At 38.0% G+C, this 25,777-nt stretch overlaps 1 protein-coding gene across 2 annotated transcripts in view; it reads left to right on the plus strand.

Annotated features, from left to right (window-relative positions):
- elfn2b (extracellular leucine-rich repeat and fibronectin type III domain containing 2b) overlaps nt 1–25,777 on the plus strand; it is a 76,223-nt gene that overhangs the window by 8,801 nt on the left and 41,645 nt on the right. For both annotated transcript variants that reach the window (XM_081609896.1, XM_081609895.1), the window contains exon 2: nt 13,478–13,704. The gene's annotated coding sequence lies outside the window, so the exon portion shown is untranslated. The remainder of the gene's footprint in view (nt 1–13,477; nt 13,705–25,777) is intronic.

Here is a 25,777-nt window from a genome sequence, read left to right on the forward strand (position 1 = left end):
CAATTATTTACTTGTACTAAAAAGTGGTCAGATTTACTCAAAAACAAATAGATGTAGGTCACCCTAGTAGTTTCATGTTCACTTTCAAGCATCCAGCGTACCTGGTGAGCACATCTTAGTACACTTAGAAAGGTATATTTCAACCTATATTTCAAAAAGCCACAGCCTAGCTTATCTTGTAATCCAACTCTGGATCCAACAGTGTCAAGTGAATAGCTAGACGATGATGGCGTACTGTCTCACAGCTGCCAAGAAAAATTAATTTCAAGAAGCTTTTTTCCACTTTATTTTGTGGTTAGAAACATGTACCGCTTTTTCAAACCATAAACTGTCTACTGCCTGCTGCAGGAGAGACATTGACAACTCAAGCATACTTCATACAACCTCATTTATGAACAAAAAAGAAATGAAAAATTTAGATGAGTAAATGGAAAAAAATTGCTTTAACATGTCATTTTAAATTTCACTAAGTGTCCCAGAATGGAATAAACCCACAGCACTTTAAGGCTCAGCATTCCTTTGAAATTACTGCATTCAAAACTTAAAGCTTTCTGACAGATGGCAGTAACAACGTGGTGCAACGTAGTGCAACCGCTTTGTAGCGTCTTTAGATCTCTGTAAGAGTGATAATGTAGAGACGCATGTCTGATGCAGAACATTAGTTTCTTTATGATGACGAATTTGGAAACCTTTAGTGGGTATAAAAGAAAATACACATGTATTCATTCTGCAGGAAAGGCATTGCAGTCGGTTGAGGTCTTCGGATAAGCACAAATACAATCAAAATATTTTATGGTATAAAAACACTCTTTTGCTGGCTGCATGAAGACTGCCAAAAATTATTTATGTTTTCTAAATGCCAAAATAATGAGTGAGACATTTTTTTTTATAACATTGTAGGAGTTGAGTCAAAACTTGTGGGAATTCTTTCACAACCTTTTGACAATACTTTGCTGGAATATTTAAGTCCGAGGTTGTTTTGAGTTGTTTTTGAGGTTTGAGTTCTGTTTTACTTTAATTTAGTCTGTTCTTAGTGATGTTTATTTCTTGTCTAGTTATTCCTTGTTACTCTAGTTAATTATGTTCCTTTGGTCTAGTTATTCTTCAGTGTTAGATTTTTTTACTAGTCCTGTGTGCGCTCTCTTTTGTGCTCTGTGCCACTCTGCCTCCTGCTCTCTCCCCTCACACCTGCACCCCATTCTTCCTTATTCAGTAATTAATCTCCCTAGTATATTTACAACTCGTTCTCAGTTCCTCTTTGCTGGTTTGCCTCATAAACTCCTGTTATTTTCCTGCTATAATTTTTACTTAGATTCCTGATTTTGTTTTGTCTCTGGCTCCCTCTGTTCTCAATGTGTTTTTTTTTTAATTAGAACCTTCTTCACCTACAAGCTGCTTCTGCCTCTCTGCATTTGGGTCAACCTACAAACACCTCACCGTGGCAATATCGTCCTATTCCTCCTGACAGAACTGCTGTAGCCAAGTCAGATTTGCAGAGCACCATGCCCTTCCAAGCACTTAAGCAACCTTGCAACTAAGTTAGCAGTGTTATTAGGGATATTGTCCAGTTGGGTGACCCATTTACGCACAATATTTATGTTCTTTTACAATGTTTTAAAGTTTACATAATGTTTTTTTTCTAATGAGATCTGTTTTAACCACCCATTCCCTTTGAAGCAAAACACATACCCAGTTCTGTCACTCCCATACTTTGCAGATAGGGTGAGGTTCTAATGCTCACTGCTCTTTTCCTCTAAATTCAACACTGGTCATAATGATCAGATGATTTCATCAGACCATAGAAAATGTCTCCAAAAACAAAATCTTTGTCCTTGAGAGCAATGTAAGCTGTGATTTAGCTTTTTATGGCGCTAATAAATAACATAAGTGTAGCTAAGGTACACGACCAGTCTCATATGAAACTCTCTTTGTCCATAACTCAAAACACCTGTCCATGTTTTTGTCCATGCTAAGTTTTCCTTGTCCATTTTAGAGAGTTAGAAGAGACAAGACAGCAGTTTATACTTTAATCGGTAACACTTTATTTGAAGGGGTGTGCATAAGACTGACATGACACTGTCATAAACATGACATAACACCTGTCATGAACATAAAGAAGTCTTTATGAATGTTTATGACAGTTGTCATGAAGTGTCCTTCTGTAAATAATGACACTCTTAATGCAAAGTTGCTCTAAAAGTTGCATTAAAAGTCCATTAAAAGTGCCAATTTTGAATGATTTTGTAAATTAAGATAATTTAATTCAAAGTTGGCATTTTTAATGTACTTTTAATGCAACTTTTAGAGCTACTTTGCATTAAAAGTGTCATTTATTTACCGAATGGCACTTCATGACAACTGTCATAAACATTCATAAAGACTTCTTCATGTTCATGACAGATGTTATGTCATGTTTATGACAGTGTCATGTCAGTCTTATGCACACCCCTTCAAATAAAGTGTTACCCTTTAATCTCTTTTTGGATTTTGCTTGACTCTGTTGGCTTTAATTGAATCTTAATTTGCCATTTTGTTTTGATTAGCGCAATTCTTGCTACATCTCAGAACAATAGAAGGAATGTATAAAACATTCTCACTTTCATTATTCTGGCATTAATCAGAGATACATGGAGAGTGATAAATCATTTTTCCCAAATCCTAGCTAAACAAAAATAGGACAATTTTATTCTGATTTAACGACAGGCAATGGGGGAAAAAATGGACACATACCTTTTTTTTACATATTGTATGTACACATCTGGTTTCAACAGTGTATGCATAAACTGTAGATTCCCTTGCATACCTTCCACTGTTTTTAAATTGCTTCATCCAGACTTTCTGAAACCATTCGGGCATCCAGTCAGATCTGTACTGAAACAAATACACCAGACATTACTTACCTCTAAAAACGGCTGTGCTGTACTGCTTCCTTCTCCAGCGCTCTACCATCTCATAATCCACCTGCAGGCTCTGACTGAGGGTATGATATAATAAGTCCCCAATGTCTCTTTGCGAACATTTTCTGTTAGAAATGATGAGGTCAGAGCCTACGTGCCACTTCTCCGGGTTGCTATAGATATTTGTGTGTGAGTGTGAGTGTGTGTGTTTATAGCCAGAGACAGAAAATGAAAAATAATTAAGCTGTTGTTTGATCTTTGGGGAGGAAAAGCTTTTTGATGCATTTTTTTTAAAACAAGAAATAGTTGAAATCAGCTCATGCAATATGTATAAATTACTTGTAGGATTGCTATTTTAAGGCTCCTACTTGCATCAATACACAACAGACTTCCACATATTTTTGTGCTCAGTGTAATCTGAAATTCTTTCAAGTTATTAGAATTAGTGAAAAACATCATCTGAAATTGAAAAAGGCAAAGATAAGTGTGTAGGCGTGTGCCACAGTTTTGTATTTTTCTTACATTTTTTTTTTTTGGATGAGTTAAGCAACTGCAGCCAGTAAAGACATGATTGGCAGCAAAACTGCATCACTAATTGACTGTGATGAATGTAAACAAATAAAGTACAATTGGATCCAATAAGATTAGTCACAAATTCATACAAAGACAACCATAAACCATGATTACGTGCAAAGCTTAGCCATGCTCTGTGGAGAATGTGATGCTTTTGCAGAAGTCCCCAGGTGTGTGTACGTGTGTGTGTGTGTGTGTGCGTGTGTAGGGGTGTGCGCGCGTTATGAGCCATGCATAATATATACTCTATGTGCTCACCCTTCTCTGAGCAAGAGTGTGTGTGTGCGTTCAGTGTCAAGTGTGTGCATGTGGTGTATATGTTAAGTAAGGACACCATCTGCCATGATCTTTGGTTTGTGCCAACCCCCCGCCCCTGTTAACCCACGCCCATGCACACATACACAAAATCACTCAGTGTCGATGAGGAGAAATAAAGTCTCTCTCAGTGGATTGCGAGAGTGAGGCAGGGGATGGATGCTGTAAGAAGAGTGGGAGTAATGCGGAAAGCGCTGTGAGGATTAAAAGAGGATGAACACAAAGAAAGTTGTGGTGCTCCAGCTTGGTTAACCTCTAGTATGTTACTTTGAGAAGTGAATGCTTAGCGTACTGTATGCTCCAGCAAAAAAAACACAAACATTTAGAAATAAACACACACACTCGCACACAAAGGGCTGCACATGCGTACTAAGTAGATTTTTGAATAATGCTTTGTGTTTTTTTTTTTTCTGAACTGCCCTAGATTCATTTGGCATCTGTGCTGCACACTCATTTCTCTCTCACTGTCTCTCACTCTCTCTCTTTCTCTCTGTCTCTCTCTTACTTTGATATGCCTTTTACACACATCATCACCCTCTTCTTTTACTCTTTTCACCCGTCTTTCTTTTTCAGAGAGAAGTGATGGTGAAAATACCCGACATAAATATTTTAGCCCTCTTAGCCTTTCTGCATCTGCACTTTTGCACTGAGAGAGAGATGACTGTATATCTGGTTTACTACATTGAATACATGTTGGTGGGCTCCCTCGTTAGAACTCTCAGGGTAAATATACATAAAAATTCCCAAATCCCACATATATTTTGCTTATTGATTTATGAGGATGTTTTATTACACCATATTTACATCACCTGTAGTTCATTTGGGCCAGTGGACAATTATGAATAATGACATCTTATGAAACCATAACGACCGAACCACCTCCTGAAGTTAGATATTATAAATTGAAGACGCACAATCACGTTTCCTGGAGCATAGCAAATAGTACCTCTTCCTTTTGTCAATAATAATATTGATTGTGGTACATCCCCAGTTAAAACAAGCCAAGGGGAGTTTATTGTTCTTCTTTTTCATTTTCTACCACTTTGCTATGTCATCACTTGGTCTGACGGCATTCACACTCAAGCCAACAGAAATAAAAGTATACAAACTTGGGTTAAGCACAAACTCTTACTCGGACACATAGCAATACTAGGAGCATAATGTGGGAAATTACTGTAAATCATCAGTTTTCAAATGAAGGTGAGACATTCCCAATTCAGACACAAAGTAAAACAGTATAGAGTGTTAAAATACGACAGTCCTTGGCTAATTTAGCTACAGTAGCTACTTTCACCAACGCAATTGCGTTAAAATTAAAAAAAGCAGACAGCGATCCATAAAGAATGTGAGCCTAAACATATTTGCTTTACTGGAAGTGAGCAGCACTTCCAGGCTGTGTTTGGATAAATCATCCGTGTTTTAGCCTGGGCATAATAATTACAGTTTATGCCAGAGGATTACAGATTAGATTACTTCTGACAGCTTTCAGTACTTCCATTGATTTATTAATGTGACAAAATCGTGACGGCATGTATACGTGGAAGTGTTGTGCTTCCATTATGAGTGGGAAAGAGCTTATGCTGTGAAGGCTTCTCCAGGCTTAGTCAGGTTTCTTGGCAGAAAAACTGCGCTATGAAAACGAAAATCTTGAAATGAGCTCCTGGCTTGAAATAATCAATATACAAACAAATAGTACCTCTTCCTTTTGTCAATAATAATATTGATTGTGGTACATCCCCAGTTAAAACAAGCCAAGGGGAGTTTATTGTTCTTCTTTTTCATTTTCTACCACTTTGCTATGTCATCACTTGGTCTGATGGCATTCACACTCAAGCCAACAGAAATAAAGTGTGCAAACTTGGGTTAAGCACAAAATCTGACTCGGACACAGTCGTGCATGCACAGGGAATGAAAGTGTGTGAGACTGACCGCTCACGTTGCTCTACAGTTTGAATGTAAAGATTTAAAAATGAAAACAGATTCAATGCAATTCAGTTATTTTCAAGACTAATACAAATTTGGCTTTCCAGTGCAGGTAATTTTAAATGTAAAATTTTAGATTATTGTGCACAAATTAAAATCCTTTCACAATACAATAGGACATTTTAGATAAAACAGAAAGTATACATCTTCAATAACACTTTTTGCATTCTTTTTAATTTCATAGTAATGATCACATTTATTCAGTGATATATATTTTTTTAAAACCCTTTTGAAGTTTAAGATCAGAAATGATTTACATATTCATTTCCTGCAAAAAAACAAAACAAAAACTGACTACTTTGTTGCCAAAAACTTTTGCAACCCCCTAAGTTTTTAATTACAGTTTGAAACACAGATTGTGTCAATATTATGCAAAATGTGAGAGAAATCCAGTCAAACACTAATGTTCCAATTATATTTTGTGAACTTGCAGAAAATACCAGATTTATTTTGTACCCATTTGTGAATCATTTTTCACATTGAATATGATAATACTTCTGGACAAAATTAATTCACCCACAATACACTGATCAGAACTTATCTATAATAAAATTACTCATTGTCGGAATGATTTGAAATTTTCGAGGCCTCACATAACGCAAATTAAAAATTAAAACAAGTTGAAAAGAAAATATTGGGACGTTGCTTGTCTTAGAAAGATTACACAATGCTTTGCTATAAGGGCCTGTCCATCCTGCCATAATGCTACATATATAGTTTCTTTCCTTTGTATGTATACTCCTAAACAAAATCCTGTGACTGTGGAGAAAATTAAAAGCATCACCATCAGGTTGTAAGTACTGCCCTCAAAATACAAGAAGAAGAAATGTGGGGGCAACAGACAACAAAAATAGAGCAGGCAATTTTTGAAAATTGAATTTAAATTCAAACAGAATATGCTCTTCATTTCATTTTCTGTCATTCACAGTTATGACCCCTTGAAGGCAAACACATAAAAGATGCAATACACTATTGCTGTCACAAAAAAAATAAAGTTGTAGACCCCAAAAGAATTACCTGCAGTGAGCAGGTGGAGACACAGGCTGAAGTCATCAGTCGCAGAATGGCTTAAAAACCCAAAAGGCCGCCTCTCTTCCCACACATAAAATTACCTGCTTGGACTTTGCAGGATATAATTAAGAAAATGTATTTCCTGGTGGAAAAGTATAGTCTGGGCAGTCCTCATCACTTCCAATGTTACTGGTATGATCCCAAGGCAAATGTTTTCTACATTTGAAGCAGGCGCCGTCATAATCTGGGGAGTGCTTTCCATCGATGGGACAATGTAGCTTCAGGTTGTTTCGGTGTGTTAAACCCCCAGCTGGCAATGTGGAGATTTTGCATCACACAGCTGCCTTGACTGACAGAGCTCCCCTGTGGTTGCAACGACGCAGTTTACTACGCTCATTTGACAAAAGATTTCTTCCAGGAGAATGAGGTTTCTCTCTTGGGTTGTGCATGATTCCCTGATCCAGAAGACGGTAGGGGGGTTTGACAAGAAAAAATACACCAGTATTAGACCATAACTGTCTTTCACTATGTCATGTTCACTACAAGGAGCATCATTACCCTCTAATGCCCTCTATTTAATTGCCCCTTTGTGATCTGGTTGGTGTTAATAGCTAGAGCAACTGACTTGGTATATGTCAGGTTTATTTGGTGGTAACATACCTTGCATAAAGACTGATGCATGCTTAGATATCCAGTCTAATCTAGCAAAACATTAGCAGCAGTTGCTTTCACAACTACAGTAAAACACCAATGAACGTGAGAACAACTGACCTGACAGGGAAGTTGAATGAAGTATCTCCAATTCATTACTAAGAAACCAGCTTGCTGATACTGATATACATTACAGCGTTAGTGATGCTTGGCAAAGATAATGCTAGGAGCAGCCACGATGGAAAGTGTCCACCACAAAGAAGAAGCCAAAATTAGGGCAACACAGAAAGAAGTCAGCCAATTGTCAGATCTCCAGAAACGTGCATCCAGAAAGGGAATACCCCAGAAATACAAACAGATGCCCATACCTGCGGCCCTGGAAACAGCCTCTGACTCCAAGCTCTGGCTGCCAGACTGAAGAGATATAAGCCAGACAAATAAACAGGCTGTTCTCCACCAAATCAGCTAAAGTGTACTTATTGTGGTGGGGTAATAACACACAAAGTGACCCAGGAAGGACTGAACAATACTGGAAATAAGCATCACACAGCAGTGGTGTACAGTGGATAATAGACCTGGAAGCCTAGCTCACTAATCTCCCTGTACAAAGTCCAGTGAACATCAACAGTGGCAGACATCCAACAAAGATTCTGTTGGTAGGAAGAGCTGGACAGCGCCAGGCCTGGACATGGTCCATGCCTAAAGGCTCAAGAATATGAATTTTCTTCATGAGCAGCACCTCATGGCATGAATGAACCAACTGGTGAAGAAAGAGGCCACCATCCAAGATCCAAGCTCCAAGAATACGTTGGGAAGATGGCCGCTGGTAGAGGACCCAAGATTGAGATGAAGAGTCAGGGATGGGTGAGAGAGTAGTTTTAAATAATGTTAGAAAAATATTTGATGGTGGAAATAACACCTCTGTTTCTCATCTGAGCATCTTGAAACCCTGTGATGAACTATGTATATATATATATATATATATATATAAAATAGGTCGACAACTGTTTTTTTATGCCAAGGTTTTTTGTCATCTGTCTCCTGCCTTGGCATTACTTCTTGCCCTCCTTTTTCTTTCTCTAAGGTTTTTTTTTATGTTACTTGCCTAAAGCTCAACACAGTCTCTGCGGCAGATTTTTTTTTCTACCAGCATTAAGGTCACACACACCTTAAAGGAAAGGCAGATCAAAATGGTTACAAGATGAGGACAGACAGCATTTGGTAGAAGATAACTCTGTTCCACAGTAACGCTAACTTACTTTAATGACTTGTTTTCGCAAAGTTCACATTTTCATCACAACCCTGATATTTTTCAGACACTACCTGGAGGAGTTGCTTTTGATATAACAAATGTCTTATAAGCCGAAGTTGACACTTTGATGGCTACTCAAACAACCGTATGGATGAAAGTGATGGTAACATCTAATTGAGCCTGTAAGGTCATTGTCCAGATAACTCACAGCTGATGACTGCATAGGGAACAACTGTGGCTCACCAAGGAAAGTTGAAACCTGAATGTAACTGCATGTTCTGACAAGATAGAGAAGAAAAAGCAGGCTGACCCAATTTCAGGATTAAACTATAGTTTTACACAGCAACCCAGAATGAGGCGTAGTGCACAATGTCATGAAATCTGCTTGGTTAGGTGTACATTAAAACAAGAAAATAAAAGTGGTTCTTGGAAATTTCGTTCTTGAACTAAAAGGATTCTATATTGTCTAAAAATTAAGTGAAAGCAAATTTTTACCTTTTGCTTAAACTTCTTCAAAACAGTTTTTTCTTTTTGTGTGAAAACTTAAATTTAACATCCTTGTTACTTTTCGACTGCTGGCATTGCCATCAAACCATTCATTGCAGATTTGCATAAACGAATCAGTTTCTTTGAAAAACTGTCACATTTTGTCCACATATCTCCAGAGATAACATCTCCTTTGTTCTGATTCACATATGTATTCTTTACAGACTGCAAATCTTAACCCTTATGCCATCTTCCATTTAGTGCAGTGGTCCCCAAACTACGGCCCCGCGGGCCGGGTCCGGCCCGCCTCCACATTTGTTCTGGCCCCCTGAACAACACCAGAGAGCATTCAGATTTTTTTTTATATACCGTATTTTCCGGACTGTAAGCCGTTTATACGTGGATTTTTCTTCAACCACCAGGGGACTCTTTAGTAGGAAGTGAATCATTGGAAGTCAAAATTTCAAATAAAAGAAGAAAGCGCCCATTAAAACGGAATTAGGTTTTAATAGGGAATTGAAATTTGAGAATCTTGTTGATCAGTTAAATAGCATTGAGGGGAACAAGAAGATTTTTCATTTTTTTAAATAATATTAGGATCATTATGAGAATTTGAGGTATAGATATTAGGATTCAGTAGATGGCAGTAGTGCAACAATAATGGATGCAAGCTGCTGTTGAAATCTAAAGAAGAAGAAGACGCCTATTTTCATTTAGCACATGCTAGTGGCAGACACAGGAGCAGCACTTTTACTGTTACAGTTACCGTTTGGAAACTACTGTAATCAGTTCAGTTAAATCTAATCTTGGCAACTTTTTCTTTTTGAACCGTAATAAATGTGATATTCAATTGACCTGTTATGACTACATTTTTGGGTGTACGCCCCCCTTTGCTGCTGCTGCATTGTTGTGGAAAACCTGGAGCGGCAGAGATATCTGCGGCTTATATGTGTATGTTTACTAGTTAAAAAAAAACTTAAAACTTTTGGGGTTGTGGCTTATAGTCCGGTGCGGCTCATAGTTCGGAAAATGCGGACTATAATCCTTCCTGGATTTTTTTCTGTGAAGAACCCAAAGAGATTTATTTCATTGTGCTTTCTGGAAAACAATACATTTTTACATTTAGGCACTCCTGCAATCGTCACACTTTTTCTGTTACAAACTGACTCCGGCCCCCCACCAGAGAAGGGAAAAGTTATGTGGCCCTCACAGGAAAAAGTTTGGGGACCCCTGATTTAGTGCCTTTTGTTACAGCCTTGAAACACACACGGTCACATACAAATAGTGTAATAATTGTGCAAAAGTGTTTTTTAATTCATTTTCTAATTTTATTCAAGGTCAACCATTTACTCTGTCACTCTCGGTAAAGCATAAATGAGCTAGTTTCAAGTTGTGCAGCACATTTGAAGCAGGTTTCTTTTAATTTTATTATTTTAATTTATGGTCTAATCTTATACCAAATCCACAATGTTTAAACTATGTATATATGGCCTTAAACACAAGAAAAAACAAAAAAGAAAAGTAGTGACTGGCAGAATAATTGCGCCTTTAATAATCAAACTAAGTGGTAGCTGGTCAAACAAAAGCACGGCGTATCACTCTTGCTATAACTGAGGAAAACACTCTTCATGCTTCATTTCCCTGTTGCCATGTATTATTTTACTGCTCACAATATCTAGAAATAAATAACAGAAATAAACCTTTTTCTTCTCATGTATAATTGACTTAAATTTCTATTTCCTCTCTTCTGCCATTGTCTGTCATTAGGAGGTCTACGGCCTTCCTGCGTCTACTTAAACTACAACTCTAGATAGCGTAGCCCATTAGTGTAACCCAACCATTAGAAAAGGAAACTGATGACAGCATCTTGCTGTGAGTAAGGCTGTTTGTTTCTGTGTGCGATCACGACTGATTCATTTCAAACCTCCTCATTGTGTGAGCAGCTGTTTTCCCCTTGATGTGATTATAGGTGGGAGAGGAAGAACAAGACCAGAGCGGAGAGAGACGGGATGATGCGTATGTGTCGACTCAGGAAATTTAGGCAACAAAAGCAGTCTGGGACTGCGCAGCACCTCCGTCTGTCAAGGTTTCACAAAAATAAATCATGGCATCCAGACCCAAGCCTGGAGTGGCATTAGAAGTTTTACACTAGTTAGTTGCTGTGCGTCTGGCAAAAACTGAGAAAATCCTGGAAGTCTGTCCAGGGCAAACAAAGATAATCCGCTTGGCAGATACAGTAATGGTGGGCAATGTCCCAGCCTCTTGATGCAGTATGTGTCTGACTGAAGTTGCGTAAGTAGTGACATCATGGTTAAGTAAATATTCATGTATCTGATCTACACAGCATTTGGCTATTTAGGGCACTTGGTGAAAGCTTGAAGAAGAATTCAAAAATGGTGTCCATCTGTTACTGACCATATAATTGAGAAGAGATCAAATACTTAAAATATATTGGTGAATGTCAGAAAAAAGACCTATATATTGCTGGATCATAAAATTCAAGTGTACTACAATGTGCAAACCGTTGTTTGTGAATAGTTTCTTGGCACTGAGGATGCCAAGAAACAATTTAACTCATAATTGAGCTTTAGGATTTGAATGCCATGTTCCCATTTGCTCCTGTACTTTCAAAAAATATTCTTGAGCACTTTCGTGTTTCAACTCATGTGAGATTCAGAAAAGTCTAATTAATATCACTGAAAATGATGCAGAGATATTATGTTTTCCTTGTTTTGGTGTTGGCAAAAGCATGTTTTTCTTATTATTCAAGGAAGACGTTCTAGAAACAACTCATCCACATACTGACAAAGAACAAATGATAACAGAATGTCTAACCATCCAGGCTCTGATTCCAGATACTGTTTCTTGTTATGCAGCGCTGTGGTGGGTTGCAGACAAAAATGACAAAGTGGTTCAAAAATTAAACCACTGAAAGATTAGAAAACTGCTCAGACGTTAAACAAATGTAAAGCTATGGAGAACACTCATGAGAAGCAGATTGATAAAAAAGGAGCCAACAAATTAAGATCAACACTGAGCTCTAATTAGTCAAGAACAGGTCACCTTCAGTCAGGACTTGACCTGGACGTTTCTACTCCGCATGTGCGAAAAAGCTCAGAAGTGTTGTGAAACGGTGGTCGACGGTATGAAAACATGCTTTCTTCAGACATCTTGATTACATTTTTCTCCAGTTTACTCCAGCAAAATTGTACTAGAAATAATACATCTACAAAACGGCATGTATGGCCGTGATAGTACACTCCCCGCTTAAAAAGGTACTAGGATCGAACTCGAAATTGTTGCTCAAATTGAGACTTCATGCTTGAATCCCTTTAGGGGTAGCTGGCCAGGCTACTCCTAACTGATTTAGACTGTGTATATATGTGCACCACAGAGTGGGTGAAGGTGCTGATGGGAAAGGGAAAAAGACAGCAAGAGACCATTCCAGAGAGGAAGAACTGAAAGAGCAAGCCCCACAGAGACAGACTGACAAAGTAGTGGACTGTGTGTGCCACTTTCTCTGACAGTCATTTGCGGGAATTGTTCATAGATGGCAAATGTGCTGTGTGCTGATGGCTGGAGGTGTTTTGAGACAGGTCTTCTGCTCTGTGATTGAAACAGAAGATAGGTAGCGCCTCATTTTATACAGTACCACTGGCAGCGGAGCTGTCTGCCACTGTGTACCCTTCTGATGCATCATCAACTGTAATTGTCATCATTATTCTTATCCTACTTTCCTGCCCCCTTGGTGATAATTTAAATAAATACACTGGCAGAAGTGTGTAAAAAGTAGCAGGGAAGGCAAAGAATAAGGGCTAATGGAGAAATGGAGAAAGAAAAGGGAGATTAAATAGACTTTATATGGACTCTATATTGCTCTTTTCTATACGTCCTTGGCGGGCGAAAGAATTCGACATCCTTTTAAGTTGGTCAGTTTGCTCTTAAACTGTCTTGCAGTTTTGTTTTGCATTAAATTTTAATGTTTGCTGAACTCTAAATATTTATGTTGTTACTCCAGTGTAATATGTAGGTGTGCTGCAATATATTTAGTTCAATTAAAACTCTGAAGTTTTGTTGCAATATTACCCTTTCTAAAAAAAAAAAAAAAGAATGTATTTGGAGATTTTACACCAACACACAATATTTTAGTTCAAATACTAACACAATCAATAGCAATACCAAGGTCCAATCTGAGGGAAGAATTTATGACTTATGCAGTCTCTCGTTGCATTCCAATATTAGCATAAATTAAAAGTATTACATGGCACTCTTTTTTTAAATATTTTTCTGCGTTTTATTTTATTTCCAGGCTGAGATGTCTCTCATGTGAGCCACACGGCACAACCACAGAGGGTACGTAGAAAATCCAGGAGCAGCAAAGCAACTCGCAAAAACTTTCCAGTTCAAGCAAACGTGCCAAACGTTGGAAAATCTGCCTCCCTGGGCTTCCCGAGAAAGGATACACGCAAATAAATCCAGGGAGTGCCTTGAAAACGTCACCGAGGAGTGGGAGGAGACGCAGAAAATATAAAACAGGTAGGGGAGGAATTTTTTATTTTCTTTAGCTGACAAAGATGTTTTCTTGAATAGATTTTTCTTTTAGATGAATGCAAAAACATAGATTAAAGTTTTAAATGGCTCCCCACAAAATGCAGCACGCCTACTTGGTGCTCCTGGTAAAGATGTGTGAAAGGCCTTAAAATAAGTTTGAATTTCACACCAGAAACGCGTCGTCACATCAAAACATAGCAAATGTTTGTGCGCGTTATGGCAAGACAGAAAAGCGTGTTTTGGGAAGTTGAACTTGGATCTTCATCAGTCTTTTTATTTGACTTTTGAGGTGGTCAAGTTTAGACAAAGAGCTGTCAGCCATTAGTTTAAGTTGCGCTGATGTTCTTTTTATGGGTGCCAAATGTGGTGAGAGCAAAGATTTCCATTTGAAGGAAAAAAGAAAGTTGCTTTGTGGTTGTTTTTCCAATCAGCAAAAATTATAATTAATGGCTGTTTTTTTGTGTCAGTGCAAGATTATGATGCTACAAGTAAGACTATCAACCATTTTTTCCCCAGGTAACCCAATATAAAGGTTGCCTCACCTTCCTCACTAAAAACAAATTCACCACATTCAGCCTGTTGTTTGAAATCCTTTAAAGGCAACATATGGTATGATCTTAAAATAAGATGAGATCCAACTAAACCTTCACACATATGGCCTCTGATTTTCTCAACTTCCTCGCCAGCATGTATATAGTCCTGTGTCTTTGTGTGACAGTCAGGATCGCGCACACACATTGTCTCTCTGTGCATTCGGGTGCGTGAGCGTGTGTATGTATCCATGGCGGATTTGGCATGAGGTGCAGCATTCGTTAGTGTCTCCTTAAGCATATATTATGCCATGGTTCCTGCGTTTATTGCGCCTCCTCTACTGGCAGCACTGTGATTAATGCCGACAGTATTCGACCTACCCCTTGCTATTATATTCTTTGTGCACGTATGTGAGTGCGCTGCGTACGTGCCAGGCAGAGATGAAGTAAAAGCAGTAATTGTTGTAATTATTCTTTCTCCGATCTCTTAACGCCTACTGTGATGGTGGAGAATCTAGCTCTGGGAGAATCGAACACTGTAGCATGCAATCCATCCCAATTTATTCACACTTGTGAGCACGTCAGCTTATGGTGCTCATTGCTGGTCATTATGTTAATTGCTAGTGTCAGGAAGAGAGTCAGAGTTCCTGACAGAAGTGCAAAAAAAATAAAAAAAATAAAAAATATAATCCCTCTTAATCAAAACTCAATTGATCTTTAAAGGAAACTGCATTGAACGTGTAATTTTAAACAAATTCGGCGTAAAGCTGCACTTCTTTTAAGTACGGACGCAAATTCATATTTCGAAAGGCGAATTAAAGAAGGCCGTGTTCTCGTCCAAGGAGATAAAACTAAAACCCATTTGTTCCGTTTCTCTGGTGGCCATCTAATGCAGCTCTGTTGCCGAGCGTCATCCCAGATGCTTCTGCAAAACGAACGCCTGAGATCAGACGGCGTGTGCACACAAACTGAACCTGAGGTCGGCGTTAATGTTTTATTTTCTTAGCTGTTTGGCGCATATTAAAACTTGAACTGTGTCCTGAGAAAAAAGCTCATATGCGACCTGCAGGAGATAACCTCCTCTGAACTCTTTATCTCAACACAGAGTCTCTCCTTGTGTTCGGGGGCCATGAAATCTGTTCATCTGCAGTGGAAGTGTCAGGAGACGTAGACTTTAATACCACATAAGTGTTGTGTGGTTTGTTCTGGCTTTATGGGAGGTTACTGGTGTGGCCGTGGTTTTTAGTCCTGCATAGAAAGGATTCTGAGCCACTAAACAAGCCTTAAGTCCCTCCTTAGAGTTTTGGCCCTAAAAATATAGTGGAAGCTGTAGTTTTGTTAATTAATAGAGCAGGGGCTTATTAAATTCAGACCAAAGATCTAAGTGCTGAGATCAATGTAAATGAATAATGCAAAGCAGGCAAATTTAAGCTTTTTTTTTTTTTTTTTTTTTTACCAGTTTCTCCAAAATCATTATTAAACTAAATGTTCTGAAATGTTTGAGGATTTCAAAAAATCATCAATAAATTAAAACTTGTTCACCCAATTCTTATTTTTAAAGTCACTGACGTTGTAGGGAGTCAATCATACCACCCTGAAGAAAAAAAAAATAACAAAGACATTACTCCTTACTTTGTTTCAAAGTTACTCTCTCAATTCAGTCTTCCTGCTTTGAAAATGTTAAATATGTTCCCTCTGCGATTGTGTCATAAAAACAACGGCAGTACCTTTTTGTTGTTGCGATGGCTTCAACAACAATCGGTGTTCACAGAAGGAGATGAACAGATTTCTGGTTGTTTATTACCAAAAACTCTGTTAGAGGTTATCGGCGAGCGTAACCGTGGCAAACTGACGTCTTTAAACAGGTTTGTTTACCCGGGTGATCCCTTAATGCCAGAAAAATTCATGTTGTTGCTGAAGCAGAATTACAAAACAGCGTTTGGGTCAGCTTTTGCTGCAGAGGCATTAACATGAGTTACAACACTTTTTTTTTTCAGGGTTTTGGCTGAGAACATTTTCAAAAAAAATACAACAAAGGTAAAAAGACAAGATAAGAATAAAATGTGCAACAGATATTTCATAAACACTTCTTTATTTTTTCCCTAAGTGATGTTGGCTGTAGCTTTTAAAGTGAATCCAGTGAAGTCACTGTCTAAGCTCCTTTGGAAAAAAAAAAAAAAAAGGAATGCAACAATGCTGGTCAAACCTAATCTGTGCTACATTTTTAAATCAAGGCTTTTAGATGTCGAGCAGTGGGCGAGAAGAGTTGCTTTTAGCGGCTGAAAATAAATTCTGCTCTTAAATCACGAGATTCGCAAGGGAACCAAAACGTTCCCAGGACCCTTTTCATGAAAAGCACCACGGTTGATCTGAAGAGTGGGTTAAACTGGAGTCTGTGTGCTCGCTTTTAGCAAACATGTGGATAAATGAGCAAGATTTTTGGAAAGAGTGTTTGTTTTGAGTGAATCTAAAATGCAGCTAAGTCATTCAAAGATTTCTGGGAATGGAGAGTTATTTTTATCAATTGTCTCCGAGAGCTAAAGATCGTATGAGAGTCGTGTGTAAGAGACAAGTTGTACAGCACATTTAATGAAACAAAGAAAATTGTCCAAATTTCACGTTAAGGATAAAAAATAATAATCTTCTTTTGATTCTAACCACCTCCTCTTATGCTACCTAACTTCTAGCCAACACGTACCGCTCCTTGACATTAAAATTACAAAGGTGCTGATGACAGAAAAAGCACAAAGCATTACGTTTTTTTTTTAAAAGTGGCACATGATCTAGCTACAATTAATTACATCTTTTAAACTACAGTATCCAAAAACATCCATCCATCCATCCATCCATCCATCCATCCATCCATCCATCCATCCATCCATCCATCCATCCATCCATCCATCCATCATACCTGCTTATTCGTGCAGGGCCGCAGGGGGACTGGCTAAAGGGTGTAACATCCTGGACAGATTGCCAGTTCATTACAGGTCAACACAGCCATGTCTGCGCACACAGTCGGCCTGCTGTCATCACTCTTGGCTGCTGGAGGCATGCCTCACTTCACCTGCGACCCTGAACAGGACTGAGTGGGCATAAAAGATGGATGGACGGGTGGATGTTGCCTCGTAATATCCTCTACTCTTCTGTGTAGACCAGGGGTTTAAGCAAAGACTGTTTGTGGAGAACATCCATTTCAAAATATACTCTCCTGGCACGAATGGTGTCCTTGCATGCACCACCAGTCAGCATGAGCTGCAGCTTCTCAGTGGGAGCCCATAGTGCCGTCTCGTTCCAGGGAAATCCTGAAATCACTGAAGCAGCTTGTATTTCCCTGTTCAAAAGAAATCCTTTCATGAATACCAGAGCCACTACGACATAGACAATTTCGCCTGAAGTTAAAGGTGTGTTTTCATTTTTGCACATTGCTAGCTGAAAGGATGGCAGGTAGGCCCGTGATTTTGTGACTTCTATGGAAAAAAGGAAGAGAAATTCTCCACAACACCTTTATTTTTCTTTAATTACAAGCCACTTAACGTGTCTCTTCCTGTAAAACCAACCTGGTTATAAATTGATGTCTGCGCAGAAAGAAAGACCTACTGTAGGTATTTGATTGCTATTGTTGCTTCATGTGCTACATCACATGCATGATTTCCATTTGAACTTAACCCTGAGAAAATCCTGTGGTCAGTCACACAGCCTGACCCTCTAGTGAATTGATTCCTTTGTGACTGTCATGTTTAAGCCTCGAGTTCAGTGCTGACACCTTGACACTGTTATTTGCTACATTTTCTTCCTTTTTCAACCACAGTTCTACTTGGATTTACGTAAAAGCAGAGAGGTTTTGAGTTTGGCAGAGTGCATAAAAAAATTCCTGATACACTGAGGAATAAAACAGAACAATAAACGAGAGCTGCTGTCATCCCACAAATCAACAACAATGGAGGAGAAGCTGGACTTTTAGTTCCTCCATATATTCTCTGTTATTGTTTTGTTTTCTTTTATTCGGTCACAGGTTGAAAATGATCCTTTTCCCATAGATTAACAAGTTTGTTAATTATCAGTCATGAATAATTTCTGATTATAGAGTTCCAGCAATATCATAGAAATGTAGTGAGATCAGCATTATGCACAAAACCCATTGTCATTAATGTTGGAGACATTCAGATTTCAGTGAAAGAGCAGATGCATAATTACCGATGACATTATGGGATGTTAAGTGTTTGTCCTCATTGGGTTAGGTGGTTATATTTAAAAACACATTAAACTTCTCTGCCAAATGTCCATCAAATGATTGGCATCCTGTCCGCAATTTTTTGCTCGGTGTAAATAGTCAAAACCTCACAGTGAAAAAAACAACAAACAAACAAAACCTGTGGCCTTAGCCACACAAAAGCCCAAGATGAAGAGAAAGAGCTTCTGGCTTTTATTTATATAATTTCCCCCCCCTTTTATTTTACAATTCTTTTATATTAGTTGGTATTGACCATGCTTCTTTTCATGTGGATTTAGTTTTTATGTGTTTGAACACCCAGAAGGAAAAAAGGGTTTTGTGAGATTTGAAAAGGAAGTAGATTAAAGAAAACTCTCAAAGGGCTTTTATAGATGTACGACTTATCTTATATCCTACCCAAATAGTATTATCAATGAGCAAAACAAAACACTTTCATATAGAGAGTAGTAAACAATGCTGTTTCAAAGATTGTATGCCAGGAGCAAACATGAAGCAGTGGATGGTTGAGAAGAGGAAGGAGAGATGTACATTTTTTTAAATTTATTTTTATTTACAAATCCAAGTTCTGAACTGTGTGTTGTGCCCTTGCATTCTGCCCCCTTACTTACTCTGATACCCCTAAATATGACGAAGAAAGATAGAATAGAAATTTCTCTTATTATTCCTTAGGGAGAAAAATCAAATAAAGGCACACAATCACACAAAGAAGTACAAACACAGAAAATAAGAAGTAAGTGACTGGGTGGCAACAACAATTTACAACAGAAGAAAAAATTAGCATACTGAGATTCATCAAAGTTGATTATAATTTTTTTATAATTTAAAGATGCAAAAAAATCCCCCACATCTTTTGTGCATAAGAGTACTTATGGAAAATGAAAAACTGGGCAAATAACTTTGCGTAAAAAAAATAAAAAATAAAATTTAAACATTTATAATTTTTCACCCATTTCACAATTTTCCATTACTTTGTGTTGGTTAAAACTAAAAGAAAATAATTGCAAGATATTGTGTTAATTTAAGTAATTTATAAAGTGATATATATCTACAAAATCAATTAACCCTCTTATTAATTCAGCCCTGTGTCAAATGTATCTGAATTTACCTTTTCAAAAGGAATGATGAAACTGTTTTCTTTAGTCTTAACATTTCCCGTGGGGTATACTTTCTGACTCACTCACACATACTTGCTACTTTACTTAATAGTAACTACTTATCACTAAACTTTGCATGTGTCTATGCACTTTCCTCAAGCATTTCGTAAAACTAGAGGGGAGAAAATCAAGTTTAAAATGTTGCTCTTAGTGTTTTCAGAAACTGTAACGTGTACAGATGGAACTAGCCCTCGCAGAGTAAATGTCTGCTGATGGTGCCTGCCAGCCCAGGCCATGTATCGCGTTCAGCTTGAAATCCGTCTAATGATGTCTAGGAACTTGGCAAGTGACGTGGAATCCCCAAGGGTTTATCCACAAAGCTGGAACGTGCTAGTGGAGATATCGGAGCAATGTGAACAAGTCTGACATTTTGTTGCCAGTTGTGCTTTCTCTAACCAGGAGCTGTTTCAGGCATGAAAGCAGCTACCGCTTTTCTGCTTTGAGGAAGTTTTTTTTGCCAAATGGAACAAAATTATACAGATGAAAGAAAGTTTGGAAGCTGAAAGCGATAAATTTCCCCCAAACCACATGAACTTTTATTGACGTCTGACTTTTGGAGCTCTTGTCTTACGCATGTGCAGCAAAACCAAACTGTGATTGCCAGCGATGTGAATGCCAGTCATGACAAGATTGTTACAGCAACAGCCGGAGGGAGCTTTGGTGCAGGGACACAGTGATGCATAAATCCTTATACAGCACAGTTATTATTTTAAGTGCCTTCCAATATATATATATATATATATATATATATATATATATATATATATATATATATATATTTTTTTTTTTTTTTCTTTTTTTGTGCAGAATTATGGTTTGTCACATATGCATATTTGTAACCAAATAAGACGGGGCTCTGCTTCTTTGTAAGAGCTTTAAAGATTAATGGTAGATTCATACTGTGTTGACTTTGCTTGAGTGACTTGGCTTTCACCCACACCTACGCCCTAAACACATCCATAGGTGGTAGAAGGCAACCTGCACTGCTGAAGTTAAACAGAATGGACCAAATGAAGAGACCCGAAAAATGACGGGTGAAAAGTTCATGCCGAATGAATGAAATGGACATTTTATCCACCTTATTTTGTTGTTTTTGTTGTTTTTCGCACTTTTTGAGCATCCCCATCATTTCTGACCCACCCCATTTTACCGTCAATGTGGTAAATTCTGTTTTAAGTATGAGACACATTTCTTTCTGCCCCCCTAAAACTAAACAAAAATGAAAGAGTCTTGTCATCGGTAATGGGATTATCGACTTGATGGAAATAGAATTGAGAATTGGTAGATGCTATGTTTGTGTCTAGCTATGCATGCGTGTGTGACACATAAACCACACATGCATTTCTAATAATCATAGCAAAGAAAGAATATGGAAATATGGTGGTGTTCTAGAGTGTGTGTGCTGTGTGTATATTGTAAAATATTTTTTATGAATTTTTAGAACCACTAGAAAGTGTGGTCTCCACAAGTGACGATAAAAATAGCAGTCCCCACACCATATAGAAACCAGTCTGTGTGTGCGTGGGTGTGTCTGTGTTCAGCACCGTCTTGAGTTTTGCTTTATTCTGTAGATGTTGCCTTTGAAGGACGGAAGGAATGAAGCGTAAAATTAGCCTGCAAACTTTCATGAATGGCGTGTCATCACTTAATGAGTTTTTGCTTTTACGTCTGCACGTCAAGGTGTTTTTCTATTTTAATTTGCTTTTCTCTACAGGCTGTGACTTTTTATTTTCAGTTTATGTAAACAAAATAAAAAAAAGATGACAGCATTTTCATACCTAGTTAAGATCTAATGGCATTGCTAACCAATAAAAACAGAACGTTGTCTCTGAATTAGTGTCATTCTTATAGCTGTTTTCTCAGAGGTCTTGATTTAGATGGATTTGTTTTGTTCCCTCACCAATCAGGGGCATTTAAGTACATGCATTTTATAGTACAGTCCCTGATCAATGTTTCAATAAAACCAGTGCCATAAAAATGGTGTAAAATAACACTTTTTCATCAGTTTTACAAGGTCTATATTAATTTTATGAACCTATACCTCATAAAATTAATGATTAGGAGTGATCACAAGTTACATCCCCGATACTATCTGTTGTTTTGACAAGAGATATTTTGCTTTAACCAGGGCTGCTGACACAAAACAGGGTAGCTAGGTCATTGAAACTTTGGTAATGTTCTGACAACCAGTCAACTAAGGCAGGTTCATAATCTGCCCCTGGAGATATTTCTGATGATATTTTATCATGCGCAGCAGTTTGCTAAAGTGCTAGGCTAGGAGCCGTTAGCCTCTCAGGTTTCTTGTTTCATGACACATAGACTGGTTCAGAAAACCAAGGCTTTGTTTCGTTGTGCACAATAAGGTGCACAACTTATATTTACAACTCAGCTGGCTGTGCACCATAAAATGGGCCCCGACATTTCAAAAGGGCATGCAAAATGTGCCCAAGGGAGTTTTCTGCGCCTGTGGCTGACATAAACGTAAAGACAGTAGATCAGTAGTAATTATCAGCTGCTGGGTTTCATCAGGGGATCATTTAAAAAAGCCTTGTTTAGCACCCCAGGCAGATCAAACTGAGACATCCCCATCGACTGTATCTGTTCCCACTTCCCTCCCGGCCCCCCACAGTTAGATTTCTCTTCTGAAACAGTGTATGTAGCCGTCCCTCCATTTACTGCACTTCCTTATCTTTTGAATCATATAACAGCGTCTTCAGTTTAAACCTAAGTTCATGCTTCTTGCAAGCTACTGATCTCCAAGTAATTTGAATTATGCTTTGGTTAATTAGTGAACTATTTTGTAATTAAAATTCAAGTTAAGTTAAGGTTTCTTTAAGTTACTTGTTGATGTTGAATTACAAGTTTGTTCTGGTGTTTCTTAATTTTTTTTTCTGTTATATTCAAGCTACAAGATGAGAGTTTCATGTCTGTTTTCACGTCTCATTTTAACCCCAAACAATTTGCTATGAAGCCAAATGTGGTCATCAGCGCCTCACAAATTTAACTCTTCCTGGGTGAAAATCATCTGAAATGAAATCGTGAATTGATTGAACCAGCGGCGTCTTTGGGGCTCGAGCATTTTTTTGGCAGAAGTCTCGGTGGTTTTCTTGGTGGCTTCTAGCAGGAGCCGTCACATCCCATCAAGCTGACCGGAGGGATTTGAAGTCGGCTGAACATGCCAGCAGTTTCTGTGGGCAAATTGGTGTCCTGCTGAGGGGGGATTCTACTATAGGTGAATTCTGTTGACAACAGGGGGATGGTAATTGGTCTCCAAAAATGATTTGGTGGGTGGCAAGTGTCAAAGTAACGTTTGTGTGGATGCCGGAGTGCCGAGGAGAATGCCACGTTGCTACAGGATGGGCAATGACGTTTAGCTCATTTGTTAGTATAACAGCAGAATGTTTCACACTTATTTTAAGAAGAGATTTTAAATAAAAGCTATGATGCAATCAGTTGCACAGATTGCGTCTGCAATTTACATTTGACTTAAAATCTCAACACAAAGTGTGTCACTTTTATCTTTTAAGATAGAAAGTATCCATAGTCCTTTGTCTTTTCTACATTTGGTTGCATTTTACTCTTCATCTAAAATCAATATGAGTATGTTATTTTTTTCTTTTTATCAGAGATCCAAACAGTTCTGCATGACAAAGCAAATATAACTTTTCTTGTCAGCAACTTGTTAGTCTTTTGCATTTTTTAAGCATTTGTCATTATGATATGCACCACTACACCTAATGTGCTTTGTAGATTCTCTCAAACTTAGTCAGGTTAAAATTGTAGACAAGACAACCATTGTGATTGTCACTGCTGTCAATTTAGTATCACAGTCCAGGCTCTGGCTGGGCCACTCAAGACTATTCAAGGGATCCATTTGATATTTAGATTGTGTGTTTCAGGTCATCCATGTTCCATGTTTTTGAAGATGCTTATTTGGATGCTTTATCTTATCTTCCATGAAGTCCGGTCACACTGCTCCTGCAGAGCGGAGATTCCCACAGCAAGATGCTACCACTACCAAACCTCACTGTATGGATGGTGTTAAGATAATATAATTTTACATGATCCAAAAAGTCTATTTTTATTAAATTATTTGTGCCAGTTTGTGAAATGGCTTTGGTGGAGTCCATAAGCAATGGTTGACCATCTGGGTGTTTTTCCATATAAGAGCAGACTGGTGCTCCACCTACTAAGTGACCCCTGTGTTCTTGGTCACCTCTATAATCAAGATACTTTTCCCTTACTAATGATTCTGGTTTGCAGGCCAGATCAAAGAATGATACTGGTTCCTAACTTCTTCAATTTTCAAATAATGGACACCACATTGCTTTTAAGGCTGCCAAATGATTTCCGTCTATCCCCAGATTTGTGCTTTTACACAGTCTAGGATTAGGTTTAGACAACTCATCTGACTTTGTTGCTTGGGTTATGGTCTGAAATGCACCATTAACTGTGAAACCTAATTTAGACAAATGTGTTGCACTCCAAATCATGTTCACGCAAGTGTATGTTGCATAGAAGGATTGACATTGTTTTACAAAAGCATCTCAGGGATGAACAGTTGAACTCAAATCCACCTGAGATCAAATCTGAGTGAATTAAATAAATGAGTCCAACTATTTATATACCTTTTATGTTTAAGTGTTAACATTTTGCTCAACTTTTTTTCTGAAAATATGTTCCATTTCATAATTATGGGCAATGTTATGTTGATTTTTTTTTTAAGGAAACTGGAATCAAGTCAGTTTTAGAACATATTGATAATATAGCAAAAAAGGTAAATGTTTGGAAGTGTCAAAATACTGGGAGTAAAAAAAAGGAAAATAATAAGATGTCTGCATTCCTTCTCTTACATATGTCACCCTGACACACACACAAACACACACACACACACACACACACACACACACACACACACACACACACACACACACACACGCGCGCGCACGCACACACACACACCGACACACTAGCAGATGCACAAAGACAAAAAAAAAAAACTGCTCAATTCTTCTCGGGTTCTTTCCGTCCTCACGGCTCTGTTTCACCTAGTTTCAGTTTCACTCCCCTGCTTCTGCCTCCACCTGTGTACTCACCTTTCCCACATCTTTGTTTAGAACAAATGTAGCGGCAAATTGTTGCTCTATGCTATGTCTGGCACTTAAAAATCATGCTCAAATTGGATTATGTCGTTAGCCTCTTCTCCCTAGATGTAGCATATGTTTTGAGTTCGGAGAAGGCTAAAAACAAACACAGCTGCACAAAACTAGAAAAAAGCAAACGCACATTAGTGAGAGTGATTTTAAGATCCTTTAGATCCTTTTAATACTCAGCAAGGTCTTTGCCTCACTTGTTTATCTACCGTGTTTTAATTGCAGGTCCTTCAGGTTTCTTAATCTCTATTCAGCTGCCTATGAGTGTAAAACAAAGCATATGGTGAAGCATATTCTTCATTTCTATGCGCTCACTGTTTACAGCCGTACATAACTGCAAGCAATATTTTTTTTTTAAATTGAGAAACATTCAGCAGCTAATCTGGAACAATCGTGTCATTTTCCAGTTTGATGACTATTACTCATCAGTCCCTGAGAGAAGCGCAAGAGTTTGAGATCAAGATATGAAGACAGCTTATTAACTCATAATGTTAAAGGATCTAAAATGAGAAACACTGTATGAAAATGCTCTTGTTATCCTGTCATGAGCATTGTACTACTTTAAGATGTATCAAAACTTTGTCATTGTGATCAGATGTTTTTTTTGTTTTTTTTAAACTGCCAAATGTATTTACTTTTCCAGTTTCTGATGACTTTGCACATCTGGCTCTAATCTCCACGCAATAATATTCTGTACAACAACGAGCCCTATACAGTCAAATCTAAGCTGCTAAACAGTAACTCTGAATTCTTACGTAATTAAAGTGTTTGGTGACTTTGAATTTCATTTTGATTTCAATTAGTAATCAATGACTTTCTGTTTCTGTCGGATATAAATACGATGTAACAAAGAGCCCTTTCTCTTAGACATCCAGATTCCTGAATCTGATGCTGAAGAAATCTAAATCTAAATGCTGAAGAAAACAGGGCAGTCATCTAGAAAGCTAAACATCAAACATGGTCTCAATTTTTCTTTTTTTTTATTGCTGT

Source organism: Poecilia reticulata, chromosome 8, assembly GCF_904066995.2.
Source record: "Poecilia reticulata chromosome 8, P_reticulata-male-v2, whole genome shotgun sequence".
In the NCBI taxonomy this organism is placed as follows: domain Eukaryota; kingdom Metazoa; phylum Chordata; class Actinopteri; order Cyprinodontiformes; family Poeciliidae; genus Poecilia; species Poecilia reticulata.